Raw genomic sequence first — 13,326 nt, forward strand, 5'->3', positions numbered from 1 at the left:
ACGGTTCGGGTATTTATCCAGGCATTCAGTGGGTCCGAACATAGGCTCCTTCCCAAATGAAAGTAACTCTAAAAATTCCCAATCTCTATGCTAAAAATCCATATATATATATATATATATATATATATATATATATATATATATATATATATATATAAAATTATTATTATTATATCAATTTAACAGTGGCCTGAAAAATTATCCCAATTATGATTAAATCACATTAATTTTCCAATATCATCAGCAGCGGAAAAATCCTTACAATTATTATACATGTGTGTATACACGAAGCACTTTGTTTTCGATGTAGTTGACACAGATCTCAATATTATGTTTGGTAAATACGATCAAGAGTTAATAAAGTTTGTGTGCTGAAATTATACTGCTACGAGTTCTGTTTCTCAGGTCACTCTTTGAACTAGCCATCCATTCATACGATTTCCGACTGGCATATCAATGGCCCTGTTATGTACTACCCTGTATATAAAAGATCCCTTGTTGCTAATCGAAAAAGAGTAGCCTATGAAGTGGCGACAGCGGGTTTTCTCTATCAATATCTGTGGTGTTTAACCATATGTCTGACGCTATATAACCATAAATAAAATGTGTTGAGTGCGTCGTTAAATAAAACATTTCCTTCCTTCCTACGTGTTCCGTGAGCGTGACCGTGTATGCGTGAATTGAACATCCATAAATACCTGTTGAAATACGTGAACACACTCTAAATATGATTTAAAAAAAAAAAAAAAATGTCCCACTGCCATTGATGTCATCAAGGTCATGCTAAACTTCAAAATAACGCATACCGTGTCCGTGAAAAATCGCGCACAGAGCGCTTCCTCGCAGACGCGGAGTAATGGATGCTTAGCAACGTCTTCCCAACGCAGCGATTTCTCACGGATACAGACACGGATCACGGATGAATGAATGACTCGTTAGCTTTAGAGCCCGATTTCTCGTTGACAGTGGCCACGATTCATGGTTTAAATTCGGTTGCAGAAAGAATCAACTGAACTTTGCATTTGACATTTAAAACGATCCAGTTTTGAATTCTCTACAAAAGCTGAACTGAACGATTTTGCACGTCAAACCGTTTATGACACGATCGACGATTGATTGTTAAACTAGCTTTTTTGTTTTCCATATGCGCCGTTTTATCAGCCCTTTTTTTATACGTGTTTTCTCCGTTACGTGCCCGCACCGCCCCACATGGAAAACGGCCCTAAAGACTCGTGTATAATGAATGCAGGGCGTAGGTGCTGGCCGAGTAAAAAACCCCAAACCAAACCAAAAAACAAAACATTAGTTTTAATGAGAGGTTCTAGGTATGGATGCGTGCGATGCGCGTGTCTGTAAAACGCATGCGGCCAACCACAATTAAATAATCGTATATGGTGTATATGCCCAAAACGTAAGCCGCAGACGCACGAGACGCAACAGTCGGACCGCACGCACGCGCGGCATCCAGTCTGTATGAGACTTGAACCTTATGGTCTGTCTAAGGGTGCATCTTCTTTCACTGTAAATTGGATCTAGAAAGAAAGAAATGCTTGATTTAACGACGCACTCAACACATTTTATTTACGGTTATATGGCGTCAGACATATGGTTAAGGACCACACAGATTTTCAGAGGAATCCCGCTGTCGCCACTACATGGGCTACTCTTTCCGATTAGCAGCAAGGGATCTTTTATTTGCGCTTCCCACAGGCAGGATAGCACAAACCATGACCTTTGTTGAACCAGTTATGGATCACTGGTCGGTGCAAGTGGTTTACACCTACCCATTGAGCCTTGCGGAGCACTCACTCAGGGTTTGGAGTCGGTATCTGGATTAAAAATCCCATGCCTCGACTGGGATCCGAACCCAGTGCCTACCAGTCTGTATACCGATGGCCTAACTGCGACGCCACCGAGGCCGGTCTGGATCTAGTGACTGTACCTGTAGGTTCTAATAGACCAAATCAATCCCTATTGCCGATAATGTTTACTAATAAAACTGATATACGCAGCGTATCAACACACCCAGGAAGTATAGCAATAGAAAGTGTGGCACCTCACATCTAATCTACTTGCAAGAAATTTAATTAATGTTTTTAATAGCAACCATTATTTTTGCTGAAAATTGCAGGTCTATTTTTTTTGGTATATACTGCATAACAACTGTATAACAAATAAAAGTGTATTTATTTATTGTCAATGGATAATAGTATTTGCACAAATAATCAATGTCACATATTACCACCCACAGATGCTTTTACTCCGTAAATATTTGACGGTGCACCTCAAACTCTGACACGGAACTCTCTTCTTTGGTACTATGCAACCTGGAATACTCGATGGGCAAAAACCATCTTGGCTAGAGTTGTCGTTCCTCATTTTGGACTATCGTGCACCTGCAATCCGACCGGTCTCTATGCATGGCAATCCTTTATCTCAACGCGTCACAGCACTCAAGAGTATCTGCAGCAGAATGCAACTAACATGCTGCAATGTGGCGAATAAACAGATTACATATTTTCTTTTTTTCCTTCATATTTTCGCAGTACATTGATGTTCAACAAGGATCCGTTCTTGGTCCTTTATTTTTTGTAGTATACGTCGATTATACAAAAAAAATCAAATTGCCGAAATACAGCAATTACAAAGGGCTACTGAACAGTGTTTGTTTCGTGTTCCCACCCTGAATATTACTATACTGAACAAAAAAAAGGAGAAACTTCCGATTTGTACATATAGTATTTGTTGTATTAAAGAATTCATCGTGTAATGAAATTATATAGGTAGTATTAGCCTTGAGCTGTATTATCAGGATTCATGAATTTTATCGATTATTTTTGCACTGTTAATCGTCGACAACGTGAAATTAAATTTGCACGTGCATGCATGGTTCGACATGTCCCGTGTAGTATTCGGTCAATTTGTTTTACTTGTCTTACTGACATTGTTGTCAAGTGAACGCAAACGCTTCAAAATTTGTAAAAAAATTAACGTTTTTTACCATGTAGCATTTTTAGTATGCCAAGAATACCCAATAATTTACGCGTACGGGCGATTGGCATGCTTGATGCTGGCATGTCGACAGAAGACGTTGCAAGGCATGTTGGGAGTTCTAGTCAAGCGATACGAAATCTTCGCGTAAGATTTCGAACGACAGGAAGCACCAACGACCTGCCACGTCGTGGACGTCCGCGTGTTTCAACGCGTGGTCAGGACCGCTATATCATGAACACGCATTTGCACAAACGATTCCAAACTGCCACTGCTACTGCTGCTAACACACCTGGGCTTCATAATAACCGAATCAGTGGGCAAACTGTTCGTAATAGTCTCCGGGAGAACGGTTTACATGCACGACGTCCTTACGTCGGATGCGTTTTAACGCAACGTCATCGTCTAAATCGACTAAATTGGGCACGTGTACACACTCGTTGGATACGGCGACGCTGGAATCCCGTTCTTTTTTCGGATGAATCTAGACGTGGAATCCAGACGTGGTGATGGCAGGGTGCGCGTCTACCATAGGAAAGAAAGAAAGAAATGTTTTATTTAACGACGCACTCAACACATTTTATTTACGGTTATATGGCGTCAGACATATGGTTAAGGACCACACAGATTTTGAGAGGAAACCCCGCTGTCGCCACATAGGCTACTCTTTTACGACAGGCAGCAAGAGATCTTTTATTTGCGCTTCCCACAGGCAGGATAGCACAAACCATGGCCTTTGTTGAACCAGTTATGGATCACTGGTCGTGCAAGTGGTTTACACCTACCCATTGAGCCTTGCGGAGCACTCACTCAGGGTTTGGAGTCGGTATCTGGATTAAAAATCCCATGCCTCGACTGGGATCCGAACCCAGTACCTACCAGCCTGTAGACCGATGGCCTACCACGACGCCACCGAGACCGATTCTACCATAGGAGAAATGAACGCTATGCTGACTGTTGTGTTCTTGAACGAGATCGTTTCGGGGGTGGGGGTTCTGTCATGGTCTGGGCAGCCATTGCCCATGGTTATCGTTCACCACTAGTTGTCATTGATGGCAATTTAAATGCTCAACGTTACCGCGATGACATTCTCGCTCATCACGTCATTCCTCTGTTCCATAACAACGCCAACATCTCGATTTTTCAGCATGATAATGCCACCTCTCATACAGCTAGAGACACTGTAAATTTTCTTAGGACAAATAACATTGATTTCATTGATGACTGGCCCGCTAAAAGTCCTGATCTCAACCCCATCGAGCATGTCTGGGATAGTCTGGACAGACGAGATTGAGGCGTCGTCCCAACCCACCTGCTAACGTCAACGAACTTCGTCAAACGCTCATTCAGGAATGGAACAATATTCCACAGGCAGAAATCAACACTTTAGTCAATTCTATGCGCCTGCAATGCACTGCAGTGGTCAACCCCTACCACACTTGGTCAAAATTTCTCCCAGTTTGTTAACCTATGGCCATGATTTTTGCACCAAACGATGCATCATAGAACACGCTTTAAACGCATATATACAAATTATTCCCCCGGTTTGTTTTCATCAAGTTATTTTCAAGCAAAGTTAGCGGAAGTTTCTTATTTTGTTCAGTATATGTATCAAACGGATGTAGCGCAAAAACCACCGCTTTATGGAATGAAAGGTTAACACTAGCAAACTACAATATCAGTCTTTTCAACCTAGTTTGGTTTGTTAAAGTGTCTTGCACATCAAACTTATAGTATCTTCCACAGATAGGTTCTCGACACTGCGGTGTATTTGCCTGGCTTATTCGTATCGATCAATACCGATGTATTAATACCAAGCGCTGAAACAACTAGAATAGCTGTAATGGCTACCTTTAAAGACTAAATGAATCTTAGCACCTGTATCAATTCAGGGAGTCCACCTCCCCAAAACCGCCAAGTTGTTGCAACAGGGAGCAGGTACAATATTAACTGCAACAGCAGAACCGACCATTGATAGCAGTATAATGGGTGTGCAGTCATCCGATATTGTAAGACGTTTAGGACTACAGTTTGTGTCGAAGCGATTACCAATGTTTTGGCATATAAGTATAGGTAAATTTCAGTTTCAAAAACACAGCAATCGGAGACAATCCATTATTTCAAAGCTGGGCTTAGAGACAGAGATTCTCTAGCCCCAGCTGCCGATGTCTACTTCTCTTCACAATGGAATTAGGAAATTGTTCACAATAGATAGTTCAATCCAGGGAATGCAATCAAGCCTCATTCTGAAATAAAGGTTTATGACCTCATTACTTGAAATAATTTGTTTGTTTAAAGACACCACTGGAGCACATTGATTAATTAATCACTGGCTATTCGATGTCAAACATTTGGTAATTTTGACTTGTAGTAATCAGAGGAAACCTGCTACATTTTTTTTCTAATGCAGCAAGGGATCTTTTATATGCACTTTCCCACAGACAGGAAAAAACATACCACGGCCTGTGTCCAGTTGTGGTGCACTAGTTGGAATGAGAAAACCCCCCAATCAGCTGAATGTATCCACTGAGCTAGTTTGATCCTGCAACACAAGCACCTTAAGCAAGCACTCAACTGACTGATCTAAATCACTTTCTGCAATGGAATTAGGAAATTGTCCACAATAGATGGTTCAATACAGGCAATTCAATCAAACGTTATTCTGGAATAAAGGTTTATGACCTCATTTACATGAAACAGAGCAACAACAAAAACAAACAATAAGTCAACAAATTTTGAATTTTTATCAACAAAAATGCTGTACACTATTCAGCTGTAAACAGACAAAAACACCAAAAATAAAATGTTTTAGTAAAACAAGACAGGTGAATACAGAGAAAAGCTTTGCCCACTAGCAGCAGACTATGGTTGTTGTGTTATAATTTTTGTAAAAATATGCTATATTCATAATTCCTATTTCAGAGACTACTGTATCGGTTAAGAAGGCTGAAAACAAAGAAACTCTTCTACCCCCCATCCATCAATATCAGTTTAAATCATGATTTTACATTTATCATTATGACCAGGGTTTTTTTTATATTCATGTTAGTAAAATTATTTGATAAAAAAGTAATGTTTATACAAAGACAAAAATTCTACAAAATTAAGTATCTCGTCTACCATAACTTATTGGGTATTGCCGAGTCTATATCAATGTTTTTTTTTAAATTATAAATTTTATAAAAGAAAAAGACGACCCCCCCCCCCCACCCCCATTGAAAAATACATACTATTTTTGCAGATATTAAAAAAATATAAATCCATTAACTATGTTGTGTCGTAGTTGAAGCTGCTAAACACGGCATCTTGCTAAACAACCTGTAATAAAAGTCAGGTATTTTATTTCTAGAGCTATCTTCACATACATGAATACGGATCCAATCAAGCGACCTATGCATACAGAAATGTGATCTTATAATAATCGGACACAGTGTTGATCTAATGTACAATTATAAATCCAACACACAACAGCAACAGGGGCCAATTGCACAAAACGTCACACGGAAAATTACATCATTATGGAAGATGGAGCATTTTAATGACAAAAGAAAATTAAATGTGTGTACTTAAAACTATATTTGTTGTACTATGATAGTAATTAGAATTGTTTTAGTTGTAGATTTACGTTTAGATGCAAAACTAGGCTTACAATGTTTTGTGAAATTGGGCCCTGGTCTTTATTAAATGTAACCAGCTAGATAGCACCAACAGTTGACTTCCAGCATGCTGTTTGGTGTGAGGATACAATTTCCATTGCTACATAAGAGTGATTGAAATAACTGTATCCGTATGCTTGACTTGAAGTATGTGAACACCTCCACTGAAAACAATAGTCAGCAATTTTTGTCGTATCCCTATTGGCATACATATTCATGTATCTTTAATGAAAGCAATATTTAATTTATATTTAATGAGCTTAAAGGTGATCTGCTCATACGAACATATTACAGTAACATACTACTGGGACTATGAAAATCTATGCCTCTCAAATAGATATATTCAAGACTGGATAATGAAGCAATATTTGTTCAACACCACACCTTGGCACATTTGTAACTATGGCTATATTGTGTGCAATAAAACTCAGGCCCATATGCAAAGAGTTGGGTGCATACACCCACCACTCCAAATTACCAAAGGTCCACATTTCTATAAAATTTAGATGTTATGTTTTATTTTTTTTTATTTTTTTTTGGCCATTGTTGGCTCCATCACAAGGAATTCGCACACCCACCGAAAACAAGTCAGCAATTTTTGTTGTATCCCTATTGGCATCCATATTCATGTTTATTTAATGAAAGTAATATTTAATTTATATTTAATATCCTGCATAGGGCCTCTAACTTATCTTTGAACAGATATCAGGGTTCAACAAATCTACTAACCCTCGGTCCCAGACAGTGAAATTTTAGTTTGTGGACTAGTGAAAATTATCAACTGTATTAGTATAATATATATATAGAGCACTAGTGAAAGCTTCTATGAGGGCTAGTGACTTTCTGAAACATTTATCAAACACCGAGATATTGAAAAAAGAAAGAAAAGATAATCCCATCCCACCTGATTATACTAGTATTCACACATCACTAAGTCGGTCTATTTTCTCACCAGGTTCACAGCACTTCAAATTTACTAGAAAAATAAAAATTGAGACAATTTTTCTTGTAACTAACATTCACAATGTTAAATTTAATACCGGGAGACAAATAGAAGATTCTGAACTGGACAAAAAACGTTTTCACAATATAAAAATGGTAATAAAGAGGTGTAACGATGTAGGCAATTCACAATACGAAACATATCCCGATCATGGGTCGCGATACGAAACATATCCTGATACACGAGTTGCGATACGAAACACATCTTGATACATGGGTCGTGATACGAAACATATCCCGATACGATAAACATCCCAATACATGAGTCACGATACTGACCCTAGTTATTTAGCAAAATATTTTTGGCAATTACATCCCTATTTACCATTAAATTACACATCAATTTCAACGTCTAGCTTAAGCTATCAATTTTATCAAATGTTTTTGTTTTTTTAGCAATATTAGCAAACTAACATGTTTCTAGTCACCCTCATATTTGTAGGGTAAGTAGCTCAAAATTTATTTTATGCAAAACAGAACTTTAAAACATGTATGTATTATATGTATCGCGATATAACTGCCATAAATTGATGTATCGTATCGTCACACCTCTAATAGTGATGCTGCCAAGTTTCATGTTCAAAATAAAAGACTGTGATGCAGATAGGGGCTAACAACCCAATTACCAAGCTGTTATAAGACTAGACATAAATTAGGACTTCCAATTCACAACCAAATACACGCAACTGGAATAACCACCACTGAAATACTGACATCAATTAAACAAATCATAAATTACAGCATTGTTTTAACAATCTGTGAGAACAGTGACCCAAGTAAACTAACTGCAGAGAATAACAAAAATAAAAATTATTAATCACATCTATCAATATACACGTACATGCAATATGTCGAAAAACACTTTATACTGAAACAACTGTTACACAAATAGCACTCATGGGGATCAGTTTAGGAATGGAAGCTGTAAAGCCAAGAGAGAACAAAAAACATCAGTGATAACATACACAATTACTTCCATGTCGTAGGTTAGACAATATTATATACATTATTGTTAAATACGATAAACCAGAAGTGACATTTGTAATTAAACGGTGCACATATATAACTGGGGCCCAATTCACAAAGGTCTCTTAGGCTCTGCTAGACACCAAAGCATCCTCTTTGCAAGTCTTTTAGCATTGTACTGCGAGATCGCAAAGTTACGAGAGTTTAGTGAATTAGGCCCCTGGTGTGTTCATGAAGGCAACTACTCGCGAAAATATCTGACTGGTTTTCCTTGTAGCTTATCCTATCACATTAATTTATTTTCAGGAGCAAAAACCAGTCTAGCAAACGAACTTGAGTGCTCATCCTCCAGAACACGACTCGTGTTCTCAAAAGGATAAATAACACAATTGCATACATTAAGTAGCAAGCAATTAAACATTACTGAAATAAGTTTTTTAAAATAACAAACTTAAGAAAGTAAAGCATAAAAAAAACGAGGAAAACATTCACTATATATATATATATATATATATTTTTTTTTTATCCCTTTACTACTTTGAACAAACGTTTAAAAAATATAACATGTATCAAAGTTATGTTGAAGTATCAAAGTTAAATATGTAGAAATATCAAAGATAGAAAGTTGAAATAATATTCTAACAGTAACAAATGTTTTTAAATCATATGAAAACATGAACACTTTAGCAATAAAATGAACTCATTTGCTAACCATTATTGTGGTAGCCATATTGGATCTGTAACTGTCAAATTGAAAACAATTTACAAATACCCATTTAATTGTTAATCATGCATGAATAAAAATTACCAAAAGCATAGAAAATTATACTAAATATTTTGATACATGCCAAGTGAGGAGATCTGGTCGAGTATATATAATTTTGTTACAGATGTGCACAATTCTTATTCATAACACCCTAAACTGTTAACACCCACAAAAACAAAACAAAACTAGGATGCCATATTGAATTTCAAAATTTTATACAGTGAAACTCTCTAAACTGGACATGCTAGGGACCAAGTAAAATGTTGTTTTTACAGGTATGCAGTTTACAGAGGTTCTCTTCTGCACATATATTTAAAAAGGAAACTAAAAAACATCTGGTTTTGAGGGAATTCCGGTTTACAGAGGGTCTGGTTTTGAGAGGTTTCACTGTACCATACTTTCTTTTAAAAAAAAAAGATTTTTGTTTTGTTTTGTTCAGAATCAGAATTAATGCTAAAGCAAAAAAAGAGTAATATTCAAATGGACGGAGCCTCTATCAATACTCTACTACAAAAACAGCAAAATGCAGTGCACCATAAACAAAAGAATATGCAAATAAAGAAACAAAGAAATATATATATATTTTTTTAATTTAAAGAAATGCTTCTCAATATTTTAGTTATTATGTAAACTTTCTTGGAAATATGTTCGAGACTAGCTTTGTAAGATAATCATAGTATGTTTAAAATCTGACATAATTTTTTATTCTCACAGCAAAGATGGGTGCAATTTCAATACTTCACTTTCTGCACCATAATGGCTTATTTTTTGGATAGGTAGCTGAATCATTTATGTATACAAAAAATTACATTCTATGAAACAGCAATTTGACAGCAGCAAAAAATGGAATATATATAGTTGGGGTTTTTTCCAATTAAAATAATGAACATTTGATCAAGACATCCGATATTAATGTTCATCAACTTCAAGTCTAGACTCAAAACTTTTAATGACATCACACAATTTGTATGGAGATGCCATACTGAGCTTGGGCCCATGTTTATAAAAATGTTAGTCTAAGACTCAAATCTTTAATAACATCACACACATGTAATTTGTATGACATTAAAAGTCTTGTCATGCTATTAAAAACTTGAGTCTAAAACATTACCAGAACAAGACAGATATATTCAGCTGATTTAGAAAAGCTATAACAAAAACATTATAATGTTAGTAAGCATTGAATTTTAGGATTCTGCTGGAATTGTAAACGATTTAATAGACATTTTGGGATTCTGTCTCATAATTTTATGCTTCTGACCCCAAATCATGTACATGAAGAAGCAGGGCTAGCTATGGGTCAGTAGATAATTTTGCCAAACTCCTTCTAAACCCAGTTATTTTCTTACGAAATATCAATTACTTTGCCAAATTAAAATAAAATTTGCCACTTGCGATTTTAAAAAACAAATGGCGAATTTGGCGAGTGCCAGAACTAGCTATGAATCCTAATTCGCAGACCGTTTAGTACACATCACATCAAGCCCAACTAGAAACTGTTATGTTCACTGACAAGACACCAAGTCCAACTAAATGTTTAAAGTTCCTATCACTGTACAGTAACTGAGAATAGCACTAAAAGATGTACCAGGAATATAGTCCATCTTGTTTTACAATATATACACAAATGTACATTCTACATTTGTTAGAAATGATTCAGCTTAGTAAATGAGACAGTGAACAAACTAACTTTGGCCCAAAACAAACCGAAGCTAGGTCCAAGTTTGGCACCAGTCAAAGAACAGAAAGAAAGAAATGCAGTTAATCGAATGTCACAAAACATACAGCATCTTTTTTTTTTTTAACAATATTTATTGATGTTTGTGTTAACGTTGGGGACTGACCAACAGGCGATACATCTGTGCTAGTGTGAACTACAGGGTCCATTATTTTTAAAGCTATCTTAGACTTATGATATCGTACAACTGTTGGGGGTTGTAATGTATATCATAGCCTACAATGGTTTGACAATGTCTTAACACTAAAATAGCTTTAAAAATATGGGACCAGGTTACAACAGACGACACAGAACATGTGCTATATTTTCACATCGCCATACTGGCAGCTGCACAATGTTCGAACCTTACTTTTTTAATTTTTCTTAATTAACATTAGGATAGCTATTTATTAACTAATGTGGAATTCTCATGTTTATAGAAGAAAATATATCTAAAGATATGAACTTTTTGATAATCTTTAACAGTTACAACCCAGCAGGGTTTCTGCCAGAGGGTAAAATGTGTATGGCGCCATACCCAGATTTTTATTTTTTTAAAGTGAACCTTTTGACAAAATTAATTACTCTTATCATTAATGTAGGATTTTCTTAACCCAGGGCAAGCTCGCCAAATTATCTATACCTATTTTGAAACAAAATATCAATTATTACACAAACTGTTTTTGCCATATCAAAATAAAATTTGCCAGTTGTTCCTAAAATTTGCAATTGGCAAATTTAGCGAGTAACCCTAACCCTAAAATTAACCCATTTTCTTTCTTGGGGAGGCCTCTTGTACTCTGAATTCCATAGTGTCATACCCAAAAATTTCTTTCTGGCAGAAACACTGCCCTGATATCAAAAATACACCAGACATGTCTTTGCTACACCCACCAGACCTAGCTTCGTTGTGTTTTGGACCTTGAAGATGCAAGCTTAGTATCAGAGATTTGTCCCAGTGAGTGGGTTGGCTGGGAAATACAGCTACAAACTTTTAATATCAAATATTCATTTTAAGTTATTAAAATAATTAACCCAGTGTTACAGAACATATGGAATATTGTTTAACAACTCTTCAGCACATTTCAAACAATGGCTATATGATAATTTTGACATTTCATCTAGACTATCAGGCTTTGTGCCAGAGGATACAAAGGGTAAAATTATGTACCCTAAAATCTTGGGATATAATTTTTTTTGAGAAGTTGAAGAACTGGGGCCAATTTCACTAAATGTAAGTTTATGTCTGCAACTAGCAGTTACACTGGGCATACATTTACCCATGTTTGGCATCTATTTCACAAAGAAAATTACATCATTACGGAAGATGGAGCATTTTAATGATAAAAGAAAATGAAATATGTGTACGTAAAACTATATTTGTTGTACTATGATAGTAATAAGAATTGTGTGCAAAAGTAGGCGTACGATGTTCTGTGAAATTGGGCCCAGCGTTTTAAAATTTGTCAAAGTTTTTTTTTTCTTTCACATGTACCCTCAAATTATTTTCTGGCTGAAATCCTGACTGTGATAGTAGCAATCTTTGTTTACCACTAATTAATTTGGTTATTTGCTTTCAAACCTGACTCTGTGGTTTGTATCACATTAGTTGAGCCCAACGCAAATAACTTTTATACATGTGACTGCATTAAAAATTTCAGTTTAGACTCTTAAAAGTTTTATAAGAATGGCCTCCAGTTGAACTATATTTAGTGTTATGAATAAGCAGTGACAATAAGCAAATTAAAAAGGACAATATGTATTAAAAAAAAGAAAAAAGGGGGGAATAAAAGGGAAGAAATTAATGGGTTAGGAATGAGGCAAGAGTAACAGGCAAATGACTATATTTAAGTCAGCAAAATTTTGCGTAAAGATCATTTAAGTCAGCAAAATTTTGCGTAAAAATGACTAGATGTCAAAAAAACCCAAGAAGCTACTTCATGGAAATATCAACATAATAAATACTTTTGAGTATTCCATTTTGAACATCATGCAAAAGATTTGGATAAAAAAAAAAAAAAAAAAAAATCTAAAATATTCATCAGTGCTGTCATTAATTTTTTTGGGTAGCTACTAGTGAGATAATTTTTGCTTAGATATGCCCGTGTCCACTCAAGGTTTCAACACCTCAAATCTGATATTACCAGAGCTTCTATTTAGTATGCAACTCACACCAAATTCCAGTTATTCAATATCACAGCAATACCATTCAATTGGAATCAATCATA

Source organism: Gigantopelta aegis, chromosome 3, assembly GCF_016097555.1.
Source record: "Gigantopelta aegis isolate Gae_Host chromosome 3, Gae_host_genome, whole genome shotgun sequence".
NCBI classification, from domain to species: Eukaryota; Metazoa; Mollusca; class Gastropoda; order Neomphalida; family Peltospiridae; genus Gigantopelta; species Gigantopelta aegis.